Raw genomic sequence first — 17,469 nt, 5'->3', positions numbered from 1 at the left:
TGGAAGTCTTCAAGCCAGAGGCATGACCGAGGGGGTGCGGAGCCTAGGAGCGCTGGAAGTCAGTAGACAGCAGCACACATAACTGTCTCGCTCTGAACTCCCACCAAGACCCAGGCAGCTTGAGAGGTAAGTCTACAGGTCTGGCAATCTTAGGGGAAAATTGTTAGTGACCTCACCTAGGATGCATCAGATACATGAGTTGCTGAGACTGGGGGTGGAGTAAGGGGAGACCTAGTAATACCATCCGATCACTTACTGACTTTTATGTGCCAAGCACTGAAGAAATATTTAGCTTAAAATGGTTTTAAATGGAAAAACCTCTAACCTATTCCAGCCATTAAAGTGCCAATAATAAAAACAACTTCGTGCCTTCTGTCCCCTGAACATAAGACTATTTTACCAATTGTATTGACCCTCCAGAACCACACTGTCCAATAGGGTAACCGCCAGCCACATTTGCTGATTGAAGTTTAAATTAGCTTAATTAATATTGAAAACTTAGTTTATTAGTCACGCTAGGCATGTTCCAAGTATTTAATAGCCACATGTGGCTGATGGCTACAGTACTGCTCAGCCAAGAGAGAACACTTCCATCATCACAGAAAGTTTTATTGGAGAGAGTTGCTTGAAAGTCAGTCTCATGAAGTCATGACCTTAACAGGTAGCCCATCAATAAATGAACAATGTTGAAGTGTGCAGCAAGTGCTTAATTATTGTACTATGAACACTGATTTAAAATAATTCCCCCAAGGGGCGCCTGGGGTGGCTCAGTCGGTTAAGGGTCTGACTTTGGCTCAGGTCATGATCTCATGGTTCATGGGTTTAAGCCCCGCATTGGGCTCTGTGCTGACAGCTCAGAGCCTGGAGCCTGCTTCAGATTCTGTGTCTCCCTCTCTCTCTGTCCCTCCCCTGCTCATGCTGTGTGTGTGTGTGTGTGTGTGTGTGTCTCAAAAATAAACATTTAAAAAATAGAAAATAAATTAAAAATTAATAAATAAAATAAGTGCCCTAAACCCTAAGAGACTCTTAAATACAGAGAACGAACTGAGGGTTGATGGGGGTGAGTGGGGGGGACGGGGAAAATGGGAGATGGGCATTGAGGAGGGCACTTGTTGGGATGAGCACTGGGTGTTGTACGTAAGTGATGAATCATGGGAATCTACTCCCGAAGCCAAGACTACACTGTATACACTGTATATTAGCTAACGTGACAATAAATTATTCAAAAAATCATAAAATAATTCAATTCAATTCAATTCAATTCAATTCAATTCAATTAAAAAGTGTCCTAAAGATATAGAGGAAAAGGAACTCACACGATAGCAAACCTTGTAACCAAATATTTCAGTTCTTCCTCTGATGTCCATTCACCTTGTTCACAAACTGTCACAAAAGAAAAGAGGTAGGAAACAACAGGTGTGTTATTTCAATGACATGATGAACTTCCAAGAGAAAAAGAACAGATGGAAAATGATGAACTTCATGGTGTCTTGAAGGAATAGTACTTTTCTTTTATGAAGTGTACTCTAGGGACTTCCAGTTGTAAATACTATCTTATGCTTACCTCAGAAGAAGGAAGAGAATAAATGTTTTTTTTTTAATTTTTTTTTTCAACGTTTTTTATTTATTTTTGGGACAGAGAGAGACAGAGCATGAACGGGGGAGGGGCAGAGAGAGAGGGAGACACAGAATCGGAAACAGGCTCCAGGCTCCGAGCCATCAGCCCAGAGCCTGACGCAGGGCTCGAACTCACGGACCGCGAGATCGTGACCTGGCTGAAGTCGGACGCTTAACCGACTGCGCCACCCAGGCGCCCCAATGTGTTTTTTTTAATCAGAATCACGAGGAAATGTAATTCTAGATTTTTCTGCTGAAAAGCATAGAAACCATGCAGTTGGCCCTATAGCTTACCATCTCAAAGTACTCGGTCACAGATTTTTGACACAGATTTTTCTCTTTCAGATTATATCTGAAATGTCTAATTTAAAAATGTTTGGCAATAAATGTTAAAGATTATATTTCGGTTACATTAAAGATAGGGGGATTCTCTATCTTTAAAACTGCTCTCCTACACCCATGGAAATTTAGAGCCGGAAGAAATCTTTAGGACTATTTGCCAGTGTTTTTCCAACTGTGTTTAGATGTAGAACCTTTTCTTCGAACAAAATTTCCCCTAGGATCAGGCACAGAGGGTGTGTTCACACACACACACACACACACACACACACACACACACGGATGCACACAGCTGTTGTGTTGTTAAAGCATGGGTAGTAGGGGCCCAGAAGAACTCCGGATCACCTCCCCTACCCTCACCCACCCCTGCAGCTGCCTCTAAGTGACCCCATATGACCCTGATTTCACCCAGTCTTCATCTGACCTCCAGGAAGTTGAGGTCACTTGCCCAAGCCCACGACAACAGGGAATCTGTTATTTGGGTTTCCTTCAGAGGTCTTTCTAGGGCCAGCTATATCACAAGTTAGTACAGAAGATACTCAGAAGGCTCAGCTGTCCCACGCCTGCTGGGCCTCCACCCCCAGAAGGAAAGCCAAGGATCCAAACTAAAGCAGCCCTGATTCCCAGAATACACTGCTTCCTGAGAACAGGTTGGCCTGAGGAATGAAGGCAACTTTTGAGATCCATGAAGGTTACCTTAACTGATAGGGCAATGCGGTTTGTAAAGATTAAACAAAAAGGTTAATTCTGCTTCACAAAAGAGAGACAACCTCAAAGACGCATGACTAAAATGTATAATAGATTCTGGGCCCAGTTATTTCTACAAAGACACCTTGATGCAGTGCAAGGAACATGGTCCTTAGAATAAATGAGTCAATATGAATCCTACCTCTAATACTTTCTTCATTTATGTAACAAGGGTAATATTTGCTAGCAAGGTAATGTCTGTATTTAATCAATAATTAATCGACACAGGTAAAGAGAGACAGTGAGAGAGAGAGAACCTCAGTAACGTGCCTAGAACAATGAATACTGGTTTCCTTCCCTCTCTGAACAACTGTGTCATAACGTAAGTTACATTTCATTCTTTTCTAACAATTACACACAGAGAACTGTTTTCCTGGTTGGTATGCTTTCAAAAAGGGTATATTACCAAGATACTAATTTGCATTTTCTCTACAAGATGTCTTTCCTTATTGTTTTCTATGATAGCCTTTGTTATGTCAGGCAGGAAAACAAGACTCATGATGGGAATAGAAGAGATAAAAATGAAAGAGAGCTATTCGTACTTTGCTCCTTTACTCTGCTAATTCATCAAACCTTCAGAACTGTTTGAAGTAACCAAATCCCCCTAACCAGATCCAGCAAGGCCAGGAAGAGGAAAGCATGTATGCACATCCCACATTCACCACACATACACACATGCTCTATAAAATGCTTCATTCTTCTTCACAGCCTTTTTATTTTTCAATTGCTACTGTTGTCAATACTGACAAATTAAAATCCAGATCCAGAGAAAAATCATACAAAAGCATTTTTCACCTTACCCTTGCTAGTCAGGTACTAGGTTAGATATACGACAGTATCACTTGGGATCGTTATCACACAATCCATTAGAGATAAAAATAAGCAAAATATAATAACATTATTACTAGGTCTATTCACTCCATAAGAAAAAAAAACCCTCAACTTTGTATTTACTTAAAACTGTTAAAACTGATCTTACAGCCTTTCAAAGTCACTTCAGCAAACCTGATACAACATAAGTACCACTTAACCCCAAACTTTCTATTCGTGCTGGAATGCCCCAGAGGCCATTAACCCTTCTATTACAGGTTACGCTGACTCCCGAAGATCGAGATTGAGTGTTCCATTTCCATCTAAGGTAATTACTGCGAAGTTAAAATATAGTACAAGTCCCAAAGGGATTTGCTCTATGTTTAGTCATTCAGAGAATACAGAGTGACCAAAATAGACTATATTTTAGTGGATGGCAAAGTATGCTTTAATAATAGGATAGTATCCATCATACACATTCATACAGGCCTGTAAGTTTCAAAGAACTTTATGAATGTTTAAAATGCTCATAAATCCATCTAGACCCTATCCGTTGTCTTTTTGAATATTCAGGTTTTTTTTTTAACAAAGAATCTAAAGAAGAAAACATGTGATTTGCTGAACGTCCCATAAATCAATATTCCCCAGATGAACAGATTTATTTACAAATCACCAAAGTGCTTTTTTTTTTACAGAAATCAGAAGATAGCATTAATTTTTTTAAAAAATCTAGAAGATATCAAAGGGAATGAAAGAAGACAGCTGGTATATATTTTGAGGGGGAAAAATCACATTAGGAGTTAAAAATCATTCTGGTTAGGAAAAAATGTCAGGAATCTGCTGGGCCCATCTTTTTTTACTCCTTTCACTTTATGGCTCAAGCCTACAATAGGGTGGGAAAAGAATGAAACCAAGAGCAGTATTTATGCACCCTTATAGAGCTCACAGTTTGAAAACCCAAAAGCTTCAGACCTCAGTTCAGTCCCATTACCTGTTCCCTATAGAGGTGAGACATAATTATTTGGAAAACAAATTTTTGTTTATCACCCAAAGTGAAAGAGACCTAGTAAGCATACATCAGAAATGCCCAGAGTATTGAAAGCCCAATCCAACTATAAGAGATAATTCTTTCTCTTTTTGCACTACTAATAAAATATTTACGCCCATCACACGTAATCTGGAAAACAGGAAAGTATATGAAAAAAGAAAATTAAAAAAACTACAAGACATAACTATGGCCAACATTTTAGTATTTCTCTCTCTAGTCTTTGCACTAATTATGTTTTACCAAAATCATAATCTTACTGCATTTGTGTTTTTTTAATGTTTCTTCATGTTTATTTTATTTTGAGAGAGAGAGAGAGAGCATGAGCAAGGGAGGGGCAGAGAGAGAAAGAGGGAGACACAGAATCTGAAGTAGACTCCAGGCTTTGAGCTGTCAGCACAGAGCCTGATGCGAGGCTTGGACTCACAGACCGCGAGATCATGACCTGAGCCAAAGTTGGATGCTTAACCGACTGAGCCACCCAGGCGCCCCTGCATTTGTGTTTTATACCTTGTTTTTTTTTCATCTAACATTTTATCATGACCAGTTCTCCATTTTGATCAAAGAGATGTATCATTCTTTCACATGTTATCTTTAGTTTTTCCCGAATTTTCTAAATAGTGCATGCTAATTTGGAGGGGTAAAGCAAATCACAAAAGTAAAAGGAGGAAAAAGACATACCCTTCTAAAAAAAACCTTGATTTCATCCCTACCCCTAAAAAACAACCACTTTTAAACTGTTCCCTGGGTATCTTTCCTTCCTTGTTTCTGTAGTCCATAAACAACCATAATTTGTGTTCCTAGTCTGTCAGTATTGAACATTTAAGAGGATTCAGTTTTTTGCTACCATGAACAGTACATGAATATTCTTGCATATAAATATTCAAATGCTCTGATATTTTCATCAGCTAGAGTCTAGAGGGGGGGTCACAGGTGAAAGTCATAATTATTACGTAAGTTCTTGATGCATATTGTCAAAACTCATTTCCAGAACGATTAGAGTCCAAACTCCCATCAGCAGTGACTGAGAACATTCACCTCCTACATCCACATGAACAAGTGATGTCATTTTAAACCTTTGTCTATCTTGTAGGCCAACAATTAGGGTGTCATTTTTATTTTCCCTTTTTTTGGTTAACATCGAGGATGAATTATCACATCTTTATGGGACATCTGTAATTTTTTCTTTTATCAATTATTTTTCACATTTGTCCTTTTGCTTCTGGGATGATAGGAGACTCTTATTGAATTACCACAATTTTATTTTTGTTGTTATAAAGCCGTCAACCACGTGTATTGTAAAAACACTTCCCCGTTCATCAGTTTCCATTGAATTTGGATTGTAATATTTTATGACACAGAAGTATTAAATCTTCTGCCATCAAATATACATAGTTTTCCTTTGTGACTTATCCTACGTCTCTGTATGTGCTTCTCTTCCTTACGTTTCGTTTTTTAAAATCCATTTTGATATGGGGTGCAAGGTGAGGTTTTAAACCTAACCTTCCCACAAATATCTAGTTTTCCCTTCCCTGGGGGTGTGTAACACTTCCTCTTTCCTCTTTCGCACACTATATTCTAAGGTCGTATCATCCCCACGGGGCCTCACTCTTCTTGGGATGCGTCTGCTATTCTGGCTGGCGAACCACACTTGCAATTACTGGAACTTTGTTGTACATTACCACACCTAGTAGGAAGTTCCACAATGCCTCTTCTTTTGCAAACCTTTCTTAGCTATTCCTTCTTGTTCTAACGTCATTTTGGTATCCCCTCGAGATTTGTTACCAGTTACCCTCCCAGCTCTTTTTGGTGGCAGAGTGGCAGAAATAGGATCCCAGGCGCTAGGGGAACACATTAGATGTTCCCCACACAACTTCTGGCTAAAAGGAGTGTGATACGAGCGGCAGTCTAAACCCTTTCAGCTTCACAGGGGAGCTTTTTAGAGTCTCCAGTTCCTCTTGAGTCTTCCAACTTATTTTTATTGTATTTTTTTAAGTAAGCTCTATGCCCAAGGTGGGGCTTGAACTCATGACTCCCAAGATCAAGAGTTGCTTTCTCTACCGACTGAGCCAGCCAGGTGCCCCTTAATGCTTCCAATTTATTAAAACCTTTCTCAACCTTGTTAACATACACACACACACACACACACACACACACACACTTTGCTTTGTCTAATGTACAGCTCCTCTCAGTTCACCATCTTTGTATCAACTTTGATACACCATACAGTGAGTTGCCACGCCAAATCCTGTTTAAATTACAGTGTCACACGTGGGGTGCATGGGTGGCTCAGTCAGTTAAGCTGTTGACTCGATTTCAGCTCAGGTCTTGATCTCACGGTTTGGTGAGTTCGAGCCCCACGTCGGGCTCCAAGCTGATAGGGCAGAGCCTGCTTGGGATTCTCTGTCTCCCTCTCTCTTGGCCCCTCCCCCACTCACACTGTTTCTGACTCTCTCAAAATAAATAAATAAACTTAAAAAAATAAATCACAGTGTTGCACAAGATTTAGAAGCATCTCCTTCTTTATTTCTCTTTCTTTCTTTCTTTCTCTTTTTTTGACTCTTGCCTCCTTATCTTCAAACTGGCTCAAAGTTTGACAGACCCAGATAATCTTTCCAAGCACCATCATCTCCCCTGAGCACATCCCCAGATATCTGGGAAAACAAGAAAAGGAAGACACAGGGAGAACAGGGAAGACGAAATGGCAGGACAGGAAAGAAAAGAACACTATGGTAGAAGGCATTGCCAATATTTATTTTAGTACAGAATTCTAATATTTTAGAAGTCCCTTTGGGGCACCTGTGTGGCTCAGTTGGTTGAGTATCAGGTCTTGATCTCAGGGTTGTGAGTTCAAGTCCTATGCTGGGCTCCACGCTAGGGGTGAACTTAAACTAAACTAAACTAAACTAAAATAAAATAAAAGGAGTCCCTTGGGTGGATGGATGCATAGATGAGTATTTAGTCATTATGTTAAGGTTTTGCTACTCTAACTCTACTACGCCAATCATGCCCATTTGAAAAAATAACCAAATTGATATTAAGAATTATTAGACAAATACCTACCATACCCAATTTTCAAATTCCCAGCAAATTTTGAAAGGTCCATATAATTTTCACAATAGCATCTGGTCACTACAAAAACACATGGAAAAATGAGGCTTACGTGACATTCCAAGTCCAGGTTCATTTTCTTAGTGTGCTAAGACACCACCCCCAGAAATACCACAAGACAGACACAGACATTTGGGGCCTGAGTTCAGATCATGGTCTCATAGTTTCACAAGTTTGAGCCCCACGTGGCTTCTGCTCCGACAGTGCTGAGCCTGCTTCAGTCTCCTTTTTTCTCTGCCCCTCCCCCACTCACACTCTCTCTGTCTCTCTCAAAATAAACTTAAAAAAAAAAAGATAAAAAAGAAAAAGTTATGCCTGCAATGCAAAAAGATAATTTAAACACAATACATAAAATTTTTTGTTTGTCTCCAAATGAGTTTATTTAAGTACAAGTGCGAATTGTATTTAACAACTGATAAAAGTTAGCAGTTTTTTAACTTCAGCTGAACACCATTTTTAAACACATTTTTAGCTCCCAAAACAATAAGAGAAGTCAGTTCAAGGGTTAATAACGTAAGACAGGAATACTGTAACTCAGTCACTTTAGAAAACAAAAAGCTACCTATGAGGAAAAGATGAATATCTAAAAAAACAAAAAACAAAAAAAAAACCCTTGCTCACATTTAAAGCTTAACTTTGGAATTATGTTGTGATTTGGGCACGCAGGAGGTTCCCAATTACATTTGCATGGACACACCATTTTCTCCCTGGCAGCGACCACAATTCTGGGGTGATTGAGGAGTGAGAGCCCCCCCAAAGTGGTTCTTTCCCTTTTTACCTTTGATAGGAGTTAAAGCAAGTTTCATGTAAAGTAGCAAGCAGTAGAAACCACCTGCCAAGGTGAAATACAACAGTACAACGCAAAGGAAGTGTTCCACAAAGAGTTACATCAAACTCTTACAACCAGCTATGTATCTATGTGGAAGGTATAAACAAGTTGGAGATGGTTGCAGAGGAAAGTTTTCGGAGAAAGTTGCCAGCGTGCTGTGTGGACTGACCTTTCTGCCAAGAAGATCTTTGGGGCTGTTTGCTACTCACCTCAGGTCCAAGGCAAAGAGTGTCTGTCACAGGACCACCTGGGAGTTTAAAACTCTGCTCTCATCCTCCTCTGAGTTCTGGTAGGTAAAGTATTTCCCTTGGACCAGATCTGAGCCATATAGGGGAGAACGTGCTGTTTTAGATTCTGAGGGAGGATGAGCCCCTGGAAAGAAGTTACCACAGCAAAAAGAAGCAGAGTGTATTTCCGAATGACTTCTTGGGACTGTGGAAGACAAATACGAATGCACCTGTGCATGTCAAGGGCACTTTGGGCAAGACAGCCCAATGATGAGAAGTTCCCACAGAAACACCTGCTAGAAAAAGGGCCCATTTCAAACACATGCCCAATGGAGCGGTTTAAACTCTAGATCACCAACAATAGTTGTCAAGAAAGAACTTTCTTTTCCCCTTCACCTCTTCTCAATGAGCCCTAACCCTAACCAGCAAGAGACCTTAGTCAGCAAGGTAGGGAAGGACGAGGGGAAACACTTGGTAAACAGAGAGAGAGGCGGGGAGGGGGAGAGAGAAATTCAGTACTCCCTTTTCCTTGTATCTAGCACACTCAAGGCTGGAGAGGGAAGAAACAGAACTTTAAAGCAAAACCGAAATGTTGATTATGAGGTAGACGCACAGATTATAAATCACTATATTAATTTTCTCTATGAGCAACCATCAGAGAATTGTTTGATTTCATAAGCGTGACCAGAAAAGTCATGGGACCTGAATTTTCATGTGCCAAATGGTCGGGCCATTTCACAAGCTGCCTCCTTGTCTTCTTATTTTCTCCTTCCCTCGACTATTCAGACACATTGCCCCTCTTCAAGGTATCGTTTCGTAACGATAACAACACTAATAACAACCCACATTATCGAGTGCTTACCATGTACCCCTCAACTTTGTATTTTATATACATCTCTCACTTCGTCTTCACATGCTCCTGTATTAGCAACACCTTCCTTTTACATTCGAAGAAATGGAGACTTATCCACGGCCTGTGAATTTACCCAGAAGCTGCCATCTTTCCCCGCAAGAATGAGTGAAATGTAGTCCCTCGGTTCAAAGGATAAAAAATATCAGGCTTGCTTTCTTTAATAAAACATATGCGGATCTCTCTCGTCTCATGAGAAAATGAAAACATTCCACTAGAGGAGAATTAATAGAAAAGTAAACATGGGTATTTTTTGTAATCATAAAATCTGCTGACATACACACTTATTCCAAACTCCTGGATGTCATTATGTCAACAATCACAAAGCCTCCCAACCCAGACACAAAATACCGACAGTCCTAACAACAATACCTAAAATGTGTAATGTTTGACCTTTACAAACTGCATTTTCATATTTTAATCTAATTTTATTCTCACAGCAAGCCTCTGAGTAGGGATCATAAATGCTACATTTTTGTTGAGGGAACTAAGATGAAAAGCTTTTAAAAACCGTGATTTAGGGGCGCCTGGGTGGCTCAGTCGGTTAAGCGTCTGACTTCAGCTCATGTCACGATCTCGCGGTCTGTGAGTTCGAGCCCCGCGTCGGGCTCTGGGCTGATGGCTCAGAGCCTGGAGCCTGCTTCCCATTCTGTCTCCCTCTCTCTCTCTGCCCCGCCCCGTTCATGCTCTCTCTCTGTCTCAAAAATAAATAAATGTTAAAAAAAAAAAAAGAAAAATTTAAAAAAAAAAACAAAACCGTGATTTACTTAACATCGAAAACTAATACACGACAGAGCCAGCAGTCAAGGAGGTGTATGTCAAAGGGAAGTTGAAATATCAATCCTTTTTTGTATCAACTTCTAAACCACCTCTTTGCCATCAATATCTCTACTCATGATTCTTGATGCTTATGCTTCACATTTTTCAATAATCAAAACACTTCACACATCCTCTTACATATTCTGAATCTCTGACTTCATTCTGATGAGATCATTTGTGGCAATTAACAACGCATATGGTTTTCAGTTAGAAACTGTGGCCTCAAGATGCAAATGAATTGGCAAAGGCAATGGAACACGAGAGTCTTCTAGGATTTTACACACCTGGGTTGAATTTATGTCCTAATATAGAAAGCTGTGCCTTTTCTCACGAGAGTTTATTCTAGAATTTCAGAACCATGCCAATATATTTCACAGTTCCCTAGTCATCAGATTGCCCTTCCCTGAGAAAGCAAGGTTCTTGCAAGCAATCAGTCCCCCTAATTAAATTCCAGGCTTTTTAATTTTTTAGTCTTGAATTCTAAAAGTTAAAACATTCTTTTCTATTTATTCTTCATTTCCTCATAAATGAAGAGTCATAAACATCGCCTCTCCAGCCACTATATTGTTCATGCTCTTCATGACCACAAATACTAAGAATTCACTAGCATAGTGGTTCTCAGACCTCAGCCTTCCTCAGAATCATCTGGAAGTCTTATTAAAAAACAGATTGTTGGGCCTCTGCTCCAAAGTTCTGATTCAGTGCATCTGGGGTGGGGACTGATGGCCTTTCCAACGCCAGGTGATGCTGGTATTGCTGGTCTGGGTACCACACTTTGAGAACCACTGGACTAGTGGGTCCCCTTAAAGGGGCCCCGCGGAAAAGCGCCCAGGCACTAAGCCTCATGAATCACACAAATGGTGCTCAGTGCCCTCGCCTCACGCTGAAGGCTCCTATCTGGAGGAAAAAGAAATGGTTGTCATGACTCATTGTCTTTTTCAGGCTTCTCCAGCCACAAAATTAAAAACAGAAAAGGGCTGCATTAAAAGCAAAATGAAAACGGCTAAATTTTGAGACTCCCAGCACGGTTTCTGGGGTTAGAACAAAAGATGTAATGAGGACCCAGGTAAGCCCTGTGCTGACCACACTGAAGGTTGGAACCACAAAAATTACCAGGCAAGACACCTGGCTCCCGGTTTTCTTTGCCTGTAGGAAGTTCTCCCATATCGTTCTCCAAACACATTATCGGCCTATAACTCTTTGAATTAATTCATTTCTTCTGCAACTTCTTTACTATATTTTAATGCAGAGAAATATCAATTGTCAATAAATACTGTTGGAACATCTTTCAGGTAGACAGTTAACCTGAAAGGAGAAGCGGGCAAAGGCGTTTCCTTCAAGTTCCTTTATTTTCATAATTATCATCTCCAGACGACTCTCAGTGGAGACTTTAAGTCCAGTTTTTCATCTCCTTGAGGGACAACTAAGGCATTTTAGGTTACGGTGCAAAGTACCTCAGTATTTTGGTTTACTTGCCAAAAAGTACAACCAGTCTTTTGAATAACAGTGTTGCGTTAAATAACAAAAAAGTAACCGACAAGAGATGTTGTTAATATAAGATATAACACTTCTGCTTAGAAAATAGGCTTTAGTTCTACATTTAATATAGCAATATATTGCAAGAACTACTGACCTTTTACTCTGATCACCACTGAGTCCGTTAAATCTCAAAACATGAGCCAGCAAGCGAATGAATAATATGCTACTGAGTAATAAACCCATGCCATCCAAATGAAGCTTTTTCTGTCCCCGTCCAAAGAAAAAGGAAAACAGAAGCATAATGGTAAGGTCACCGAAAACACAGATTTTGAAAGAAGTCGTTCTGTACGAGCATGAGTCACCAAAACTATTTCCTTAGTGATAAAAGTTGTCAGAGCAACCCAGAGGCCTCCCTACGCTAACAAGTACATGGGCAGTGTGTTGAGTTTCAAACCCACCAGTCATTTCCTTTACTTAATTGCTAACTGCTCTTCACCGGCTGCATTTGGGGCCTGTGTTTTATGCAGTCACCCGGCAACTAGTTATTATGCTATCTTTTATCAGGGAGAACAAAACAGTAAACTTCATATTTCCATGGATTTCAGGGTAAAAGTCGATGTTATTTCACCAAAGCACTTTGAACCTTGGGTGGGGGCGTTATGAAACAGCTGAACTAGATCTCAATGTGGCAGCACAATCATGCAAGACTGAGAGAGAAAAAGATTGAGCAGAGAAGAGAGAACTATTTTGGGTGCCCCCTGCGTGCAAGGAAGGTGTTTTATTCATTTCTGTGTCCTTTGCACATAACGGGGATTCTGGCACATACTAGGACTCAAATACGTGGAAGGAAGAGGGTCACTGGTTGTCTTCAGAATAATCCAATCTATTAAAGTAACTGTGCCACTACGGAGTTAAGATTTCATCCGGTTTATAATACTCACATGCATTCTTTTCTCCTTGGATCTACAATGGGACTTTCTTGCCCTTGCCCTTGTACATGTGTGATGCTTTAAAGATGCTCTATTTTAAAAGAACTGGTGCTGATGAGCATTACTTGGGAAAACCTGATATGCAAAAGCGATAAGATTATTATTGCACAAGAAATGTTTTACCTGGGTAGTAAGCTTATACGTATCCTCAGTAACACTGTTTAGTCTGGCCTTGAGAATCTTGGTTGTCAGGTAATCACTGAATCTCCCATATTTCAAAACTCTCCCATTATTCTTGGCCTATGCAATGTCAGTACCCCAAACGTTAATAAATCTCCCTAAAATTCAAACCAACAAGACAGTAAGTCAAAGATGCTCTTACTTACAGAGGCTACGTGTTCCAAAAACGTTGGTTCATTTCTTCTCCACCAGCAATGTGGTTGAGGATTTTCATTCTTGTAATTGTACACAGGAGTCATATGCCATAACTATCAAATCATTCTGGTAGGCTGACTCAGAACTAAAAACCGAGATCTCCACAGAAAGTCCCTGAAAATGTCCATGGACATCCTGATGATTCATTAAGGGCACCATATTCTCTGAATCAAAGAGTGTTCTGTTGCTGCATCAGAACAGAAACAAAAGAAATCCAAAGAGATAGGACAGATAACATGAAAAGAACGCAAAGGGTCTTGGGCACATCACCAATTGTAGTGCAAAAATACCACAGTGTGTGAGGTACTGCCTTACAGTGAAGTTTAGAGTGTGGGATCTGGAGCCAGAAGTCCTGGGTTCAAATCCCAGGTCTGCCACTTCCTGGCTGTGTGAGCTTGAGTAAGCTACTTAACTTCTCCGTGTCTCAGTTTCTTCATATGTATAATAGGGCTGTTGAGAGGATTCCGTAAGTTTATACGTGGCAAATAAGTTTACACTTGGCATATAGTAGGCACTCAAAATAAGCAACGTCTCATGATTACCATTAGTTTTCCAATCTGGGCCAGACTCCAATTTTAGTAATGATATCATGGTATGTCTGGTTATTATTATCATTGTTTAGAGTCCACGAGTCAAGAACTGTGAAAAACAATCCAGAGTCAGCAAAACGAAAACTGTGATCTTGACATGTAAATCTCTCTGCACTATATTCTGCTCACACATGTCAAAACTCCCGAAGTTCTGGAGATGACAGATGAAGAAATTACAATACTGTATCAGAACAATTTTTCATGATTTATGATATGACGAAAACATATTTAATCTATATTAAGCTCAAATTCCATAATATTTTTGTACTTATTCCATATATCCACATGTGTCCCATTAGAGGGCATGTTTCCAGTACTTAGCTAATCAGAAATACAAAATCTTACTCAATATTTTGGAAACCATTGCAGTAGAATTATGGAGAAAGCTGTCAACTCAAAATGGTCTTTCTTAGTTATTTGTCATAAATTTAGTGGGTTTTCTTAATCTTTTGCCTTACATAGTTTTATCATGATGCCATCTTATATTTCCTTCCATTTGCATTTAGGGTTACTTTGATTTATGTGTTTACTGTTTTTCTATTTCTTTGTCTTTTGAGTTTCGTTTCTAATCTCTACAAATCATAATGATCTTTGTCAGCACACGTAGAGACCAGTGTTTTATGGGGCATATTTTAAACACTGAGTTTATCAAACATATCTAAAAGTAAATGCGATAGTCATTGTTTCTGAAGAAAACGATTTTGCTGGCAAAGTGAATGTGATATACCAGAAATAAGACATCTCCACGTTTTTGGAAGGATTGGTCAATTAATCAGTCAGTTTTGAGATAAGTGGGATAGAGTTCTTTGATTGGCCTCAAATATACAGGAAAGACATTGTGGCTATCCAGATAATCAATATACTCCCGTTCCAACCTAACAGGTTACCACAAAGACAAATCAGAACTTGAAAAAAATTGTTTTCAGTTCTTGAAAAGAAAACCGCGCTATTCAACGGTTACTATCATTAGACCATTAATGAAATATCTCCTGGAAAAAAAAAAAACTTCCGCCCCTCAGGAACTAGGTGACCTCAAAATAGGCAGAATGACTTCCCAAGATGTCCATGCGCTTGGCAAATGTTCTGGTGGTGATAAGACCTTCTCTATCCCGAAACATGGGAAAAACATTATTACAGGCCACAAGCGAATATTGCTTGTTTTCAGGTAGTCTCACTTGGCCAATAACTAAACTCTGACAGTATCGTTTAGGTCTCTTTCAAATAAGGTCTGGTTTTTATAACTGGGCTGGTTTCGTTCTGTATTTTGGATCTAGTGAAGCAATACGGAAAATCTAGCTTCACGCATTTGTCTCACATCAACTTGAGTTTTTTGCACTAGGTTTTCCCTCCATCTGTTAATTAATGTCTTTCTCTCCCTCCCACATACTCACCACCTTCTGTCTCCTTCATCACAGACTGTACATTAGACTTTGATGAAGCTGTAAGTAATAAATAGCTCTAGGGGGAGACTATGATCTGCTTTTATCTCCCCCAAAAAGATTCAGAAAGATTTCTAGGAATGTGTCTTAAAGCTTTTTCTCTGAACTTTAGAAACTGTTCTAGAGGGTACTAAAGAAGTCCCCAAGTTTACAAATCTGTGGAAACCAGACCAACATACTCAAATCAGATAAGGAACAATATAAGGTAATTGATATTAACTCATATGAACAGGCTAGAAGGTCCATAAAGGGTAAAACGGCATGATCCAGCTTATATCTCACCTTCCTCTTGCGGTTTTATGTTATTGTTTTTTAAAGTTTATTTATTTAGGGGCACCTGGGTCGCTCACTCGGTTAAGCATCCGACTTTGGCTCAAGTCATGATCTCGAGGTTTGTGGGTTCAAGCCCTATGTCGTGCTCTGTTTTGACATCTCAGAGCCTGGAGCCTGCTTCGGATGCTGTGTCTCCCTCTCTCTCTGCCCCTCCCCTTCTCCTGCTCTGTCTCTCTCTGCCTCTCAGCAATAAACAAATGTTAAAAAATTTTTTAAAAAAATAAATAAAGTTTATCTATTTTGAGAGAGAGAGAGAGAGAGAGCAGTGGAAGGGCAGAGAGAGGGAGAGAGAGAGAATCCCAAGCAGCACAGAGGCTGACAAGGGGCTCAGTCTCACGAACCGTGAGATCACGACCTGAGCCAAGATCAAGAGTCAGACGCTTAACCAACGGAGCCACCCAGGTGCCCATAGGGTTTTACTTTACATCAACTACAGAAGGGAAGATACTTCCAGGTAAGAGGATACAAGTGAATTCTCTTTCACCTGAGATTAATTTCCCACCACATATTTTTTCTTCTGTGTATACCGCATCCATTCTCTCAGTTCCTGTCCAGAAAGTTCTGAGCCCTTTGACAAGCATGTCTTCTCTCTAACTTCATGGTCTGGAACAATCATCCCCCTGTGCCATCACAGGACACCCGCCTCTCCCCCTTCAAGGGCAGTCTCCTTTTACCATGCACCTGATCTACGGCAAACAGCCCTCAAATCACTCTCCTCGATTCATCCCCCAGATGCCACAACAGTCTTCCTAAAGCACAGCCACAAGCATGCCTTTCTCCCAGACACAAATGGCAGTGAATTCTCACTGCCCACCACATGAATTATAAACTCCTCTCTCTCTGGCATTTCATCCTCCAACGCATGGTCCCGTATTAGCTTTTGATGCCCTTTCTCCCCTACAACAGCTCCACAGTCGGGCCATATTGGGATTCTAGTCTTCCCTCAATGCCCCCCCGAAACCCTGCCCTCTATGCGATTTTTTCTTAGTGGGGTTCATCAGTTTCGAACATTCTTTCTCTACCACGATAAGCTATAAAAATTGTACCCATTCTTCAAATACCACCTTTTCTAAATATATTTTCTGGTCTCCCCCAAGGGGATATGATCGTTCCTCCTAAAGCCCCTAGTATTTCATTCCTATCTCTATGGGAGCACTCACCACATTCCACTCTGCATTACAGATCTTTATGTGGTTCCTAATCCTTTTACAAGGCTAGGAGCTTCCTGGAGCCACAGGCACTTTCTTACTGACCTGAACTAACAAGCATTGCAGAAAGTGTAGATAATGAGGACACCTGTCTGTTGAATGGAATCTGAGAAAAGGCCTGAGCATGGGGAAATGTGGTATATTCGTGGAACAGAGAGCAGCTTAGGGCCCCCCTGAAACTGCTGTCCGGGGAGGAGCAGTGGAAAGAAGGATGGATGTTCACACCGGGCATGGCTTTCCAAGGACACAGTTGAATGTTATGAGCCTCAGCCTCTTCCTTTAAAAAGGTTTTATTTATTTTTGAGAGAGAGAGAGAGAGAGAGAGAGAGCGCACAAGCAGGGCAGGGGCAGAGAGAGGAGGAACAGAGGATCTGAAGCAGGCTCCATGCCAACAGCAGAGAGCCTGATGTGGGACTCGAACTCATGAACCTCAGGTGAGACCATGACCTGAGGCGAGGTCAGACGCTGACCTTATTGAGCCACCCAGGTGCCCCAAGCCTCAACCTCTTTTGCAGCAAGACTTCTGTTTCCTTTGTCATCTTTATTACAAACTGTAATTCCTTCCTTTGTCCCTTTACCTGAGTATTGCATCTCTGGGTCAC

General features: G+C 40.5%; 1 protein-coding gene across 2 annotated transcripts in view; it reads right to left on the bottom strand.

Moving 5' to 3' along the window:
• The window catches only part of TRDMT1 (tRNA aspartic acid methyltransferase 1), an 83,473-nt gene extending 71,208 nt beyond the window's left edge, over positions 1-12,265 (bottom strand). The window contains exon 1 of one of the 2 annotated variants that reach the window (XM_019460664.2): positions 12,088-12,265. The gene's annotated coding sequence lies outside the window, so the exon portion shown is untranslated. Of the gene's footprint in view, positions 1-7,621; positions 7,904-12,087 lie in introns of those variants that run through there. The other variant, XM_019460666.2, reaches the window with a different exon arrangement.
• Between the last annotated feature and the right edge of the window lie 5,204 nt (positions 12,266-17,469).

This window comes from Panthera pardus, unplaced genomic scaffold (genome assembly GCF_024362965.1).
Source record: "Panthera pardus isolate Hobbes unplaced genomic scaffold, ASM2436296v1 HiC_scaffold_6, whole genome shotgun sequence".
NCBI classification, from domain to species: Eukaryota; Metazoa; Chordata; class Mammalia; order Carnivora; family Felidae; genus Panthera; species Panthera pardus.
Note: the sequence above shows the minus strand (reverse complement) of the source record. Positions and strands in the feature narration are given on the sequence as shown.